At 39.6% G+C, this 15068-nt stretch overlaps 2 long non-coding RNA genes across 3 annotated transcripts; both read right to left on the bottom strand.

The window, feature by feature from the left end:
* Nucleotides 1-3804: 3804 nt before the first annotated feature.
* LOC126603940 (uncharacterized) lies at nt 3805-4265 on the bottom strand. Of its 2 annotated transcripts, none has more exons than XR_007616430.1 (3): nt 4206-4265; nt 4015-4068; nt 3805-3878 (listed from the first exon to the last, which is right to left on the bottom strand). It is a non-coding gene; the product is annotated as an uncharacterized LOC126603940 (long non-coding RNA). The 2 variants fall into 2 exon arrangements; XR_007616431.1 differs by having other exon boundaries at nt 4223-4265.
* Nucleotides 4266-4269: 4 nt separating this feature from the next.
* LOC126603938 (uncharacterized) lies at nt 4270-14730 on the bottom strand. The gene is made up of 3 exons (XR_007616428.1): nt 14333-14730; nt 14127-14167; nt 4270-4396 (listed from the first exon to the last, which is right to left on the bottom strand). It is a non-coding gene; the product is annotated as an uncharacterized LOC126603938 (long non-coding RNA).
* Between the last annotated feature and the right edge of the window lie 338 nt (nt 14731-15068).

The following is a 15068-nucleotide window of genomic DNA, read 5'->3' as shown; positions in this document are numbered from 1 at the left end:
TCTCCGAATCTCAAAAGCCAGATCCCCGACAGGATTGCTTGTTCGAAAACAGAAGAGGCACCACTCTCCGAACTTCGAGAGCTAGATTTCCTTGGATAATGCTTGTCTGCAATCTTCACACGCAACATCAGTTATCCAAATACCACATACCATTTTTTCAAAGTGCTCTGATAAAGTTAAAACACGTGAATCTTGCAGCTCCTATTACATTGCTATGACCGAGAAGGGTAAAGGAACAGCATTACCACTCGCTGTTGGGACAATTCTTATATATGTCGACCTTCATCCTCCATAGCCAGGCAAACTTGCAAATAAAAAAAATGCTCAACTTTTCTTCACATCCGAGATGGCACTCTCAGCAGAGTCTCTCGAAATACTCAGCTTCTTTTCCCTCCGATAATACCTCTGCAAACAAGCCACACCAGAGCAAGAGTATCTGATATCATCAGGGTTAAAAGCAAGAGTATCCCATATCATGTTTTTTCCCTGTCTTTTCCTTTGGCCTTGTTCTTACCTGCAAGATGAGGAGAAATAGAGCAATCAGTCAGCACTTGGAATCAAGCTTCCAGTCAGGAACTAATTACCTGGAACCCCTTGCCTGACTAGTTACCTGACATTGCTCTCGAGTACTCATCTTCAACATCTTATGCTTCCAGAGAAGATACCCTGTCTGCCTGAGGAATAGATAGGGCAAGTGAGAAGGATACAATGAAGCATGTGGAGACAAGCGTAACAGAACACGTGCCGATACATCTACTACTTTGTCAACAACAAAAGTATCCCATATCTTCAAGGTCAAACGTACTTTAGATTTGATGGACTTGTTTTGACCCTCAAATTCTTGAGTCGGCCTTATACTCTGGAGGAAACCAGAAAACCTTCCAGCCCAGTTCAAGAATAAGCCTGTGCAAAGTTACTTCTTCAAAAGTAAAAGTATCTCATATCATCTCTTCTCCATTTGCTTCTCCTTATCCTTGTTGCTGTTTATGACACAATAAGAAGGAGAATAATCAACCGGAAGCCGAAGTCGAACTTCCTATCTAGGTTGCTTGCTTGGAAGTCTGATTGCTTACCTTGTCTGTTACCTCATTCAGTAAATCTCCTAGCTCGGCGACTTGGGGGACTCCTACTATAGGTTTTGTATTGCACTTGACCAAGCTCGAAACTACAAAGTAAGCTTCAAGTGAAATTGATACATTACCTTGTGCATCTTCATCGTTTAAAAATACCACCCCTGGATAGAGGAAAAGTACTTCCAGAGAAGATGTCACATCTACATATGAGACAGATAAGGCAAGTGAAAATGATACCACACTTCGGTACTTAGAAGTTTCGTGATTACTCAATGACTTGGATCTTACAAGTCCTCAATCGAGCAGCTTCCCTCACTCGGGAACTTAGGGGTAGCACTGTTTATACAATACTTGACCAATCTCGAAACTACTGAGCACCGGTCAACGTTATAACGTCAAGGACCCAGAAGAGTTTCCCTCCAACCAGGAGGCCAATCACAGCGCGACACGTGTCGAAATCAGACGCCAATCATAACGCGACACGTGTCGACATCAGAAGCCAATCATAACGCGACATGTGTCAACATCAGAAGCCAATCACAACACGACACGTGTCAATGTCAGAATGAAACTAGAAACTTTCTTCTATAAATAAAGATCATTCTCTCATAATATTTCCTAATGTCATTCGTACTAAATCATTCACTTGTACTCACTAAAGGAGAGCTTGAACCTATGTACTTGTGTAAACCCTTCACAATTAATGAGAACTCCTCTACTCCGTGGACGTAGCCAATCTGGGTGAACTACGTACATCTTGTGTTTGCTTTCCTGTCTCTATCCATTTACATACTTATCCACACTAGTGACCGGAGCAATCTAGCGAAGGTCACAAACTTAACATTTTCTGTTGTACCAAAGTTCCCACTGATTTTGTGCATCAACATATTTAATTAAATCCCTTGTCATTCTATTTGTTAGATGGTAGTTTGCTAAAAGTTCTTGAAAATTTTATGGTTTTTTTTGTTTGTTCATTTACAGATGAGTTGATGCACTGCGTTGTGGTTTATATTTATATTTGTTATTAGATATGGATATCTTTATGAACTGTATATGGGTTTATTCTATTGATTTGAGCTTTAAAAGACTGAAAATCCTAGAGAGATTCATGAGACACATGGAAGGCAGAACATCTGGGTTAGTTTCGTTGTTCGACCTTAGCTGCAGTGTGTGGAGTTATGAATTGATTCAATAGAATGTTGGTTTGTTCTTGCATCATGGGTGGTCAGCATTTGTGAGAGACCATTATGTGGAATGCGGGGACTTCTTGATTTTTAGATACAACTAGCAAGAATGCCCGCGCTTTGCTGCGGGTTTTCAAACCATGAATAATATTCATAGAAAAGAAAAAATAGAAGCTTCACAACACAATAATTAACCACAATCCTCTGTTTTTCTAAGTGCAAATAGGAAAACGGAATCAAAGTATTCAACCCAAAATCTTCACATTAGCTCAAGAACTATATTGTTTCTAGAGCTTTCCAATTTTCCAGCACTGAACGACAAACATAAAAGCACTAAAATATATAATTGAAAAAAAAAAAACAATTCCAAGAAACTAAATGCGAAGTTCGGCAGATCTGCACAGTAACACAAACCCATTACTTGAAATTATTGTATTGCGGCTCACCTTGAAAGCACCTATTTTCCAACAAGGGAGAGAAAGGCCGCTGTTCTGGCTACCTGAGTGCTTCTAGCTCCAAAGCAGTTTGTGTTCTAGGACTTTTATAAGAGCAAGTCACCCTTTCCAAGCCACTGTAAATCGCCAGTTTACATCATTTTGCTTGCCTAAAAAATGCAAAAAAAAAAAGGAAAAAAAAAGAAACTATAAGATTCAAACATGTTTACAATTACAAACACTTTACAATGTATGTAAAAATTAAACGTTCTCAAGCACCCACATCTCCGATTCGAGGCTAAAACCCAATTCCACAAAAGAAATCAACAATTTTGATCAAAACAGAAAAGCCAACAGATCCAAAAGCCCATAATACAATTATACATATCCTTAGCTTATATGGAATTCAATAATTCCATATAAGTATACAAAAGATTTTCTTACACCTAATTTCGTAGCTTAGAGAACAATAGTTATACTAAAACAACAATTAATTGTAACCATTGAAGGGGAAAAAAGCAAAAGTGGATAAAAAAACTTAGAATTCAACAAAGATTGTGTTCCCAATCTAAATACATTATAAACTCCAGCACAGAATAAAACCCAGGTCTCCTTTAAGCACTAAAGCTCAGTCAATGTGGATTTGGGGATAAAAAAAGGTCCAAAACTTAACAATTCAAATTAGGGGAAACAATTAAACTTTAAAATTAACAACAACTAAACAAATTAACGAACTGAAAACCCACAAAAAATACCCAAAAAAAAGCAACTGACCTTAAAACAAAGAACAAACAGAAGAACAGAGAGTGAATCCCCAAAATAAGAGAAAATAAAACAAATAAGGGAATAAAGAGAGGGATGAATCCCCCAAAACCGGACCTAACGTACTAAAAAATTTGAAAATCTAATCTAACATTAAAGAATCCACTTATGTATTGTATTAAACCTCAAAGACACCTCTACCTTCTAACTGAAAAGCTTAGTCAACATACCACCTTGGAATATAAACACTTGCTTATAAATATGACTCATAAATAGTTTTGATCTTAAACAAAAGAATGGATGTATCTCTCTTCTAACAGCTCAGCACAAACATAAAATTATCATGATTCATGCCTCTGCGCCGATATGGAATTTTATAAACTGGACAAAAGGAACCCGATTTCATCGACTTCACAGTGCAAGTGCTGTAAAAAATAAGCAAACACTGGCAATATGATCAAACACATTCCAAGTTTTAATACATCCAACTGCAAAACAGATGGCAAAATGATCAACCACTTTCCAAGTATTAGTATATCTGGCAATGAAGGTAGAGATTACTTGCAGAAGAGATGATTGCATTTGAGTGAATCTGCATAACTCAGTAGACTCAAACTACAAAACAGATGAGGAAAAATCAAACCCATTAACAGAGTGAAGAGAAATTTTAAATCTTTAAACAAATTCTAGACAAAATCATGTAAAGGAATTAAATGTTGCAGATTATAAATTAAGAAATTAAAAAAAATAACCATTTAAATTTGTTTACTTGCCGGCTTCCCATCTGGTTGTAGAGGCTGCAGATAGTGATGCCGGCTTCCCATCTGGTTGTAGAGGCTGCAGATAGTGATGTCTTCCTCTTCAGTGAAGCTTCCATGTTTGATGTCTGGCCTCAGATAGTTTAGCCACCGCAAACGGCAGCTCTTCCCACACCACCTCAGACCTACAAAGTGTAGGAAAATTAATAAAGTTGAGAGCTTTTGCAGAGATTCGCAAAGAAAATAAAACCCTTTTCTCATTTCTCTTAGAACAGCATGGAGTGTGTCCCATGATTGCTTACTGTGTGCCCTCACTCATTCCCTAAGGAGCAACCAGACACAGACACAGACATCAACTAAATTGAAATTTCAAAATAAAGGTACATGTTCGGTATAAAGGAATATCCAGTAAGGACGTTCCCTGGCCAACGAGCACACAGCTCCCTGAGAGGTTGGCGCCGGTTGATATCGTCTGTCGGGCTTCTGCTTATTGGCGGGCTGTAAGAGAAGGACATAGTTAATTCTGAAAGGTGCCTTTGTGGGGCCTTAGGTGTAGGCCTTGAGGCTCATAATCAAATTTAACCTTAAGAATCCAGGCGTGCCACCATCATCTTTAGCATGACAGATGTAAAACCGATGTTAAGTTTTATGGTGTATATATATATATGCCCGAGCGACCCAGTTAGTTATGAAAGGTGCCTTTGTGGGGCCTTAGGTGTAGGCCATGAGGCTTCCATCAAAACTAACCGAATACTTGAACAAATCTTGGTTGTTTCATTATTACGTACGTATCACTCCTGTTATACGTTAATTACCCGAGCTGGCAGAGCAGAATGAATCAAATAGGTGCCTTTATCGGCCTTAGGTATAGGCCTTGAGGCTTCCTATCAGAGTTAATTCTATACTCAAGCGTTCTGTGGGAATTATGATATAACAGAAGTAAAACTAGAGAATAAGCCAATTACTTACGCCTCAAGTAACTTCGGACTTCTGGTGATCAAAGATTGTTGTGGATGGTTAAGTCCACATAAAGTTCTTTTTATGCCTTGAGACCAAGGACTTTTAATTGGTCAATCTTATATACCCGAATGATTAGAACTTAGAAGTCTTTTACTCATAAACTAGCTAGCAATAACTTGGATGCAGATGAAAACATACATCATAGTACTAGATCTATGAATGAAAGAAAACAACAATGGAGGTCGGGCAAGGTTTCACCTTGTCGGGCAAGGCGGATCGTCTTATACATTCCTCTCTTTGTGATTTACAAAGTGTTCGAATGCTAGAATCTATATGAGGTGATCAATACTACAACAAGATTTAAACAAGGTAGTAGAGCTTTTACAAAGGATTTCTGGTAAAGGTTGATCTCGAAAGGGATGAAGATTGGGGGCTGACTACAGCTTCGTGAAGGCAAATCTGGCTTGAGCAGAGTTTGTGCTTGTATTTGTTTGTTTGATTGAGTGTCCTTGTCTTTGATTTTTCTTCCTCTTTTTATAGACGATTTAGCTTGGCTGTCTGCAGTGTTGATTTTGCCCGAATGCATTTGAAGGGCAATGACTCATCAACTTTTTACTTGTACTGCCATTGTAAAGTACTTTTGAGCTGATTAGCTGGCTGGTCTACACCACTTGACCCCTAGGTAGGTGAGCAGGTAGTTTGAATGATCTGCACTTGGTCGGGAAACAATCCCTTTCTTGCTTCTGGACTTCGGTTAGGCCTTGGACTTTTCCTTCTTCTGAACCTCCTTTTGGGCTTTCTTTTAGGCTAACCTCTTCTTAATCCAAAGTTCAAATTTTATCCCAAATAGTGCCCCCTTCAATTAATATTCAGGCTGGAATTCCAGGCGCCAATATTGATTGAATAGTCGCATGCCTGTATACTTGCTCTCGAAACTTGTATCCCTTCGTCCAGATACTCTATTTCTTTTTAGACTTCAAACTCCCGTTGGCTCTTTGTTTCATAGCTTCTACCCTTGTCATCTTCTCATCACATTTCTTTCGAACTTATTAAATGGTTTTAGGATCCGACCAAGCCCAGCTATCATACGAATCAGGTGAAGGCATCGCTACTTTACGCCGTTTACTCAACGGATTGCATCGCCCTCGGGCAGGTTTGCGTTCTGAACTTTTCTTTGAAGCTCATGGGGTACAATCATTGGGTTCTGCATGGATTTCTCACATCCCTGCTGTGATAGAGAATAATATGCCTAGGAGTAACTGGTTTACCCCTAACCCTTTCTTGGCTAAGTCGGGCATCTCTTCAGTTAAGTGGTCATCATATCGTCGTGGCTTTCCCCTAATGAACGACCCCTCTTGGACTCAGTGGATTGATGAATTAGAGCCAATTTTCAAGAAAAAGTGGATGAACAATGGTATTTACGAACTACTAATGCTTTCAAAAACTACCATTGTTCCCAAGCCCGAACTGCTTGCTACTTATCTTTTTTTTCTGGAATTCGGGCTAGAATACTTTTGATTTTCGCATAGGTCCCATGTCTCTAACTATTCTAGATATGGCCTAAGTTTCCAGGCTAAGACCATCGGGCAGGATTGTAGATGTCACCCAAGACTGAGTTCCCTCTTCTTCTTCAATCGCTGAAAGCTCTAGTTCCTCTGCCTCTTTTCTTCAATTGGAATATAACTCTGCAACCTTTAAAAGTTACGGGACTTCCTTCAAAGGATTTATCCCTTTTGTCAAGAAGAATTTTGGTGCTAATTCATCTTCTACAAACAAAGACCAGGAACATATGTATTTCCTCCTATACTGGCTTAACAAGCATGTCTTCCCAAATAAATCTAAAGGGGTGAAGGTTGAATGGATCCCCTTAGTAGAAGCCCTTCATAACTTTGATGATGTAGCCACAGGTCCATTTCTTCTTTCTCATCTTTATCATCTCCTTTTTTGAAATGACTCAAGGTAAACCATTTGAAACTAATCTGAACGGACCCATATGGATGATCCAAATATGGCTCCAATGGTATTTCCCAGAATTTCAGGCCAGGAATTTAGAATTCTCAGAAGGTGTAGCTCCTGCCTGAATCCTAGCTGAAGCTATTCCCACAAATCACTCTACTTTTGCCTGTTTTTATTTCTTCAAGATTTGCAAAACCCGATCATACCTAGAGTGGGGCGCTTCAGTTTTGAGGAGATATCCCTGGTTCTCTGATCAAGCATTCCAAGATGCTCTCGGAGAAGATGCCACCTCATTTTGCAGGGAGAAATTCATCAGTTGTATTCAACAAAGAGACATAGCCTGGGGAGTTCGTGGTAACCGTTATGATCGAGGATTGGAAGTGTATCACCCTAATTTTTGTAGCAGGCAATTAGGCTTTAGGCAAGCCATTCCTATCCCCTTTTTTGACTCTGTCCATTGTGGTACTTCTTTCCGGTTACCATCCCCTTCAGAGGTGACCTTTCGAGCTGCCCGACGAAGTCTTGAAGTTATGAATCAGGCTGGCCGAAAGTCCATAGGTCTGAACTTCGAATGTACTTCACTCTTCTCCACCTGGTGGGAAGCCAAATGGACCAAGAAATATGGACGAGATTTGCGAGAAACTCACGACCTTCTCTTTTGTCAACTTTCTCTTAAGTCATACCCAAGTTCGTGTGAGCTTGAAAATTGGAAGGAAATGATTCAGCAGAAGAACCGATTACTTCTGATAGGTATTTCTCTCCCTGTCCTGATCATGCCTTCCTTTGAGGTTAAAGTTATTTGGTCTTATTTTCCTTGATCCTGTAGCTCAAGTAGATGTTGAAATGGCATCCATCGAATCAGAAGAGGATTTAGCTGATGCAGTAGTTCTTCATGGAGCTGCAGTAGAAGCTCAAAGGGGAGAAGCTGGAATAGGCGGAGATGTTTCAGAATCATTTGGAGATTCAGATGCTGAAGAAGTACCCGAAGCAAACATCAAAGCGTCTAAGTGAGAAAAGTAGTTGTGGTCGAAACCTCAGAATCCAAACCTGTATCACCACACAAACCTAAATGGCCAACTTCCACTAGAAGAAGTAAGAGAGTGAGGACTGTTCAAGCTTCTAAGTCTTCAGCTTCCTCAGTTCCAGTTTCTAAGGCAGGTATAACGAAGTAGAAGTCTTCAAGTAAGTTTTTTGCTTTTCTTCAATTAGACTGCCCTTTTGCTTATTTGATTATCTCCATACTTCTCTCTTTGAAATTAGGGCCTCATATTTCTGAAAAACCAACTATCACACCTAGGAAGGATCCACTAGGAATTGAAATGCACCAAAAAGCTAAAGATCTACAGAAGGCCATCCTCAAGGAGAGTGAGGTATTTGCTTGATCAGGCCGTAAGTGAATAAAAGATTCTTCTGCTTGAGGTCTCTGAAACAAATGACCGAACTTCTTTCTTCCTTTTTTATCCAGACTGGTGTATCTGCCCCCTTACCTAGCCAAGGTTCCCCTCCAAAGTCTTATATTTCTCCTTCTGCTCTGGATGTAACTCCATCTTCTCAATTTGATCCAGCAACAGGAGTTATGTTGCATTTTATAAATGAAGACAGCAATTTGGTGAGCAGTTATTTGAACATTGAATTTCCATACACTTTGCCTATACTAAATTTCCATTTACAATTCCTCCAGCCATCTCTAATACATGAAGCACGACAACCACCAATGGTAACACTTAAAGAACCCGTAGTCCCTGAAATCCCTGTGACCCCAAGGGTAGCTATTTTGCAAGTGTCACCTTGCCCAATAGATACCACCGATGAACCTTCTTCTTCTCCCCTCACTCAGGTATGGATATATTTTCTTTCTGTTCTCTTCTCATACATGTTTATTAATAATTGCTATAATTCCTGGATGCTCTTAGGTCATGGGTGAAGGTTCGGGCACAGCTTTTTCTTCCCCTGTTGGTGATAATGATTCTCCCCTTCAAACAAGAGCTGATACTTTTTCTTTTAAAACCCCAGGGCCCATTCAGGCATATTGCTTCTTCCCATAGTTCATTTCTACTTTAAACTGTTTAACTATTTTTCTTGCCTTAATCTAGTCTTCTTTGGTTCTTGCAGCAGGCCATAGGAGAAGCTTCGGGCAAGTCTCCCCTATGTGTGGTGTATAAAACGGAGTTCCCCTGGCCTTCTTCAACTTCTGAAAATACAGGGATTTCCCTTCCTGGAATTGAGAGGACCGGGACTGAAGTCGCCTCATTAGCAGTTACTACTCCCTTAGAAGATACTGGAGTACGAACCCATCCCCCTTTATTTTCAACAACTGCTGATTTGCCTGAACTTTTTGAAGAATTCGAGCAACTTGAAACAAGGCTGAAATCTTCAAAGCGTTCTTTTGAACCTTCTGGCTTTCAAGAATAACGTCGAGCTTTCCAAGATTGGTTGAAGAAAGACTTCTCAACTTCATTCAACCTTAAGGCTCTTCATGCTATAAAGAAGGTTACGATAGAGCTTTTCAAGGCTGGCCGGTTATCCAAAACTCAACATGATTCCTTTTTCTCTTTCTTTGAGAACTTGAGGGCTCTCAGGGATCAACATCAGAGAGCTGAAAGACAAGCCAATCATGTAAAATGCTTCAAGGAGAAGGAATCAAGTACTTCTGCACAGGTCGAGCAGTTAATGGATGAAGGCTTGCTGACAAAAGAAAGGATTGGCGTGGTAACTTCTGAAATCCAGAAGTTGGAAGAACAACTAAGCGTTCTTAAGGCTGAGCAAGCAACCCTTCTTGGCACCCTTAAACATCAGATTGAAGAAGTGAAGAAGTCAAATATAGAGCTCGAACATACTAGATCTCAACTTGCTAATAGCAACACTGTTCTAGCCGAACCTGGTAGAATTTTTACAATCATGCAGACTTATCATTCTCGAATAATTACTCTGAGTAAAGATGTAAACTTGTTAGACTAGAAACACTTGTAATTCTTCTTTTATGAACATGTGTTTTGCCTCTACTTGTCTTGCTTATGGCCCCATTTGCATTGTAAATCCCATGTTATATCTTCGAGCAACTCCCCGCTCCCCTTTTATTTTCTTTTCTGTTTCTTTTCTACTTCCCTTACCAATACCAATCTCAAGATCTAATCTTGATCAATTGGTCATCCTTCTGATATTACTGACATGGAAGTGTTGGAGAAACATGGGATCTATTTCCATCTTCTTTCTTAACAAATGATAATCCCAGGTTTCCTACCCAAACCAGGTTGATCGTATTGATAGGGGCCTTCGGGAACGGGTTTGTATCAACTAGCATACTAGTTTGAGGCTTGTCAAGTAACAGCTTGCCCTTTACTATAAGGTCTTGTATCCAATCTCTGAACTGGACACAATTGGTTATAGAATGGTTGAAGGTATAATGCAACTTGCAATACTTCTTGCCTCTTAGTTCTTCTAGCTTAGGCATCTTCTTAGTGCTGTCGAGCAAAATTATTCTTGCCCGCACCAACTTTTCGTAGATCTCAGAAGCTTTGGCCAAGTCAAAGGAATAACTCTGGTACTTGGGAGGTTTCATAGGAACAAACCCTCCATCATTCATCACGATTTTCTGATTTTTGATGGGTTGAACCAACCCTTTCACCATTAATGGTTTGAAAGGCGTGGTCATCTCAGCAGCACAAACATCAATTTCCTCCCTATCATAACCATCTTCATGTTCTGGTTCTGCTTTTTCCACTTCCATACGATGAATTGTAGCTTTGTTTTTGTAAAAGGGAGGAGTCTTGGAATTGTGCTTCACTTGTTGTTCTTTTAGCAGCAACCTCTCATACTTTGTGGTGGCGATTACCAACTCCTGTAACTCATTGAATTGTGTATCATAGAACCTTTTCCTTAGAGGTAATCTTAAGGCCCTCTGAGCAATTGATATAAGCTGAGCTTAGTTGACAGGGAATTGGTATCTCATTCTTGTCTTTTTGAACCTCATCATGAAATCTTCTGTGGTCTCATGATCATATTGCTTGACTTCAACCAGGTCATTGATAGTCATTTCAGGTTCTATTTTGTAAAACTGTTCATGGAAGGCTATCTCCATCTGCCCCTAGTTGGCAATAGAGTTAGGGGACAATAGAGAGTACCACTGAGATGTTAACCTCGCCAATGAATTTCCAAACAACCTCAATTTGTAGTTCGGGTTGTCTTCATATGCCACATAATGATTGAAGAATTTGAAAATATGATCTCTAGAGGACACATTTCCATCTTCACTCGTGAATATGGGGAATGCAGGCATTTTGAAGTTGATATATTCAGGATAAGGTTTTTTTTATAGGTAAGCCTGAATATAGGACGAGCTTGTGGTTGACCATTATGAGCCACTATCCTCCTCAACTCAGCCAACTCCTCCCTGAGTTGTTGAGTAGCTGTATTATTATTATGGAAGATAAAAGCAGCTTCATTCTTTGGGCTTTGGTCATTTCCCGTTCCTGCTCTATTTTTTGACTCGGGCTTTCTCCAGTTAGCTCTTCCTCCCTTATTAGCCAAAGGAGTTGGCCTATAAGAATGAGGCTTATCTGAGGTGACAAAGCCTTCTTTTCCGCTGAGTTCTTCGGTTATTATGGGCATCCCATACCTCGTCTTTTCTTGTTCATTCTGTTTTCTATTATTAAATGATAATAATGGAAAGCTGGGGAATTCTTTTTCTAGAACCGGTTCAATCACGAGCTTGCTTCCTTTAGGTACTTCTTTTTCCTTTCCCTTATCTTGTTTTTCTTCTAATAACGGAAATAGGGGAATAATTGGTTCACTTTTGACGGTAACCTGGCTCATCCCACTTCCTTGAGCACTTTTTGGAGTAGAAAACTCCAGATATAGTCTTCTTTGTAGATTCCTTGTTAAGGTCCTTAGTTTCCAAAGAGATTTTTTCCATGCTCTTCAACACTTGTATCATAATAGCCTGCAATTCTTCATTAGTTCCTTTTCCTTTATCTCTTCCAGATGAAGTTGGGCTTTCCAGGACCACCTGTCCTGATGGAGAAGAAGAATTTCCTGATTGCTCTGTCATTTGTAGCAAAGGTTGAGATGAATTGTCCTTTGTACTTTTTCTGCAAGGTTTATGGCTTTTCTTATTTGACATGCAAGATTAACACAACCGCGACCCGCTGGGCGTGCCAAAACTATGTTCGGTATAAAGGAATATCCAGTGAGGATGTTCCCTGGCTAACGAGCACACAGCTCCCCGAGAGGTTGGCGCCGATTGATATCGTCTGTCGGGCTTCTGCTTATTGGCGGGCTATAAGAGAAGGATAGAGTTAATTCTGAAAGGTGCCTTTGTGGGGCCTTAGGTGTAGGCATTGAGGTTCACAATCAAAATTAACCTTAAGAATCCAGGCGTGCCACTATCATCTTTAGCATGACAGATGTAAAACCGATAATAAGTTTTATGGTGTATATATATATATGCCCGAGCGACCCAGTTAGTTATGAAATGTGCCTTTGTGGGGCCTTAGGTGTAGGCCTTGAGGCTTCCCATCAAAACTAACCGAATACTTGAACACATCTTGGTTGTTTCATTATTGCGTACGTATCACTCCCGTTATACGTTAATTACCCGAGCCGGCAGAGCAGAATGAAATCAAATAGGTGCCTTTATCGGGCCTTAAGTATAGGCCTTGAGGCTTCTTATCAGAGTTAATTCTATACTCAAGCGTTCTGTGGGAATTATGATATAACATAAGTAAAACTAGAGAATAAGCTAATTACTTGCGCCTCAAGTAACTTCGGACTTCTGGTGATCAAAGATTGCCGTGGATGGGTTAAGTCCACATAAAGTTCTTTTTATGCCTTGAGACCAAGGACTTTTAATTGGTCAATCTTGTATGCCCGAATGATTAGAACTTAGAAGTCTTTTAATCATAAACTGGCTAGCAATAACTTAGATGCAGATGAAAACATACATCATAGTACTAGATCTATGAATGAAAGACAACAACAAAGGAGGTCGGGCAAGGTTTCACCTTGTCGGGCAAGGCTGATCGTCTTGCAACTTCCTCTCTTTGTGATTTACAGAGTGTTCGAATGCTAGAAAGGGAGATTGGAAGATGAATCTATATAAGGTGATCGATACTACAACACGATTTAAACAAGGTAGTAGAGCTTTTACAAAGGATTTCTGGTAAAGGTTGATCCCGAAAGGGATGAAGATTGAGGGCTGACTACAACTTCGTGAAGGAAAATCTAGCTTGAGTAGAGTTTATGCTTGTATTTGTTTGTTTGATTGAGTGTCCTTGTCTCTGATTTTTCTTCCTCCTTTTATAGACGATTTGGCTTGGTTATCTGCAGTGTTGATTTTGCCCGAATGCATCTGAAGGGCAATGACTCATCAACTTTTTACTTGTATTGCCATTGTAAAGTACTTTTGAGCTGATTAGCTGGCTGGTCTACACCACTTGACCCCTAGGTAGGTGAGCAGGTAGTTTGAATGATCTGCATTTGGTTGGGAAACAAGCCCCTTCTTGCTTCTGGACTTCGGCTAGGCCTTGGACTTTTCCTTCTTTTGAACCTCCTTTTGGGCTTTCTTTTGGGCTAACCTCTTCTTAGCCCAAATTTCAAGTTTTATCCCAAACAGTACCTTTTGTTCTTCAACCAAGAACCACATATGCATATCAAAATGATGAGACTATGATGGGAGTCCAAACTAAACAACCAAAAAATTAAGAGAATAAGAGTAAGAATTCAAACAGAGTTCATGTGTTTATATTGTATAAATGACTCTTAGCTTGTTTTGCTTCTTGCAGGCTTATGGGATTCAGGAAAAATGTGTTATTTAGTTGCTCTCGTAGAACTAAAGAGGTTTTTTCTAGAGACATAGAATATATGGAATCTCTACCCAGCAATAATAACAAAGAACATCACATAGGCAACATAAGCCGAACAAAAATCCTACATTTCACAACCAAATCATCACATCAGTTTGAAACATTAAACTATAAGAACTAAAAATAATAATAACAGTACCTTGAACTGAACCCTCAGGTCAGAACCTCCTGCTTTGCAACCTGAAACAAATGAAAGAAATTAAAACCCACGAGCCCACAATCAGATAAAAAAAATTTCCAGGAAAAACAAAACCAAGATTAGCATACAAAAAACCATCAGATCTATAACCTGGAAGAATAAATAAAATGCCACACAAAAAAACCCCAAAAAAAAAAGCAACCGACCTTAAAACAGAGAACAAACAGACAGAAAGAGAGATGAATGTCCAAAATGAGAGAAAACAAAACAAAGAAGGGAAATTAATATCTCTGATGAATCCCCCACAACCTGACCTAACACATTAAAAAAAATAAAAAATAATCCACAACAAAAAAGCAGAAACGATGACAATCTAAGCTGACAGTAAAAAAACAAATTAAAAAAAAAACTTATCTTTGGAAATCCAGGCATGCAGCGGCAGATTCGGACGATCCATATGGTTTTCTTGGACCATCCCCACTCTCCCACTTCTGAAATCCATCACCCATACCCCTCCCCCTCGCTCTCTTTCCATCGCCATCTATCTCGATCTCTGTCTGTCTCCCTCCCTCTCTCTTTCTCTTTCTTCCTCTCTATCAAAGCCTCCATCCCCCCGAAACCCTCTTTGAAGGACAACAAATGAAAACCTACACGGCAACCCTCGAATTTGCTCAAAACCGAGAGGACAAAATTGCCCTTCCAACCCAACCCAAATCTGATGGGTTTCTTGTAAATAAGGTGAAATCAAGGGGTAATCCGTCCTAAATCCTCCAGACAAAATTACCCTTCTAAGTTCTAATAAATACCCTTCAAACCCAGCCCAAACCTCATGGTTTTATTGTAAATGAGATGAAATCAAGGGGTAAACAATTGAATGTAGCTGAATAAACAGTCAATTCCTCCTTAATTTTAGAATAGATAATGGTGATTTGCGTTTTCATT

This window comes from Malus sylvestris, chromosome 15, assembly GCF_916048215.2.
Source record: "Malus sylvestris chromosome 15, drMalSylv7.2, whole genome shotgun sequence".
NCBI lineage: Eukaryota > Viridiplantae > Streptophyta > Magnoliopsida > Rosales > Rosaceae > Malus > Malus sylvestris.
Note: the sequence above shows the minus strand (reverse complement) of the source record. Positions and strands in the feature narration are given on the sequence as shown.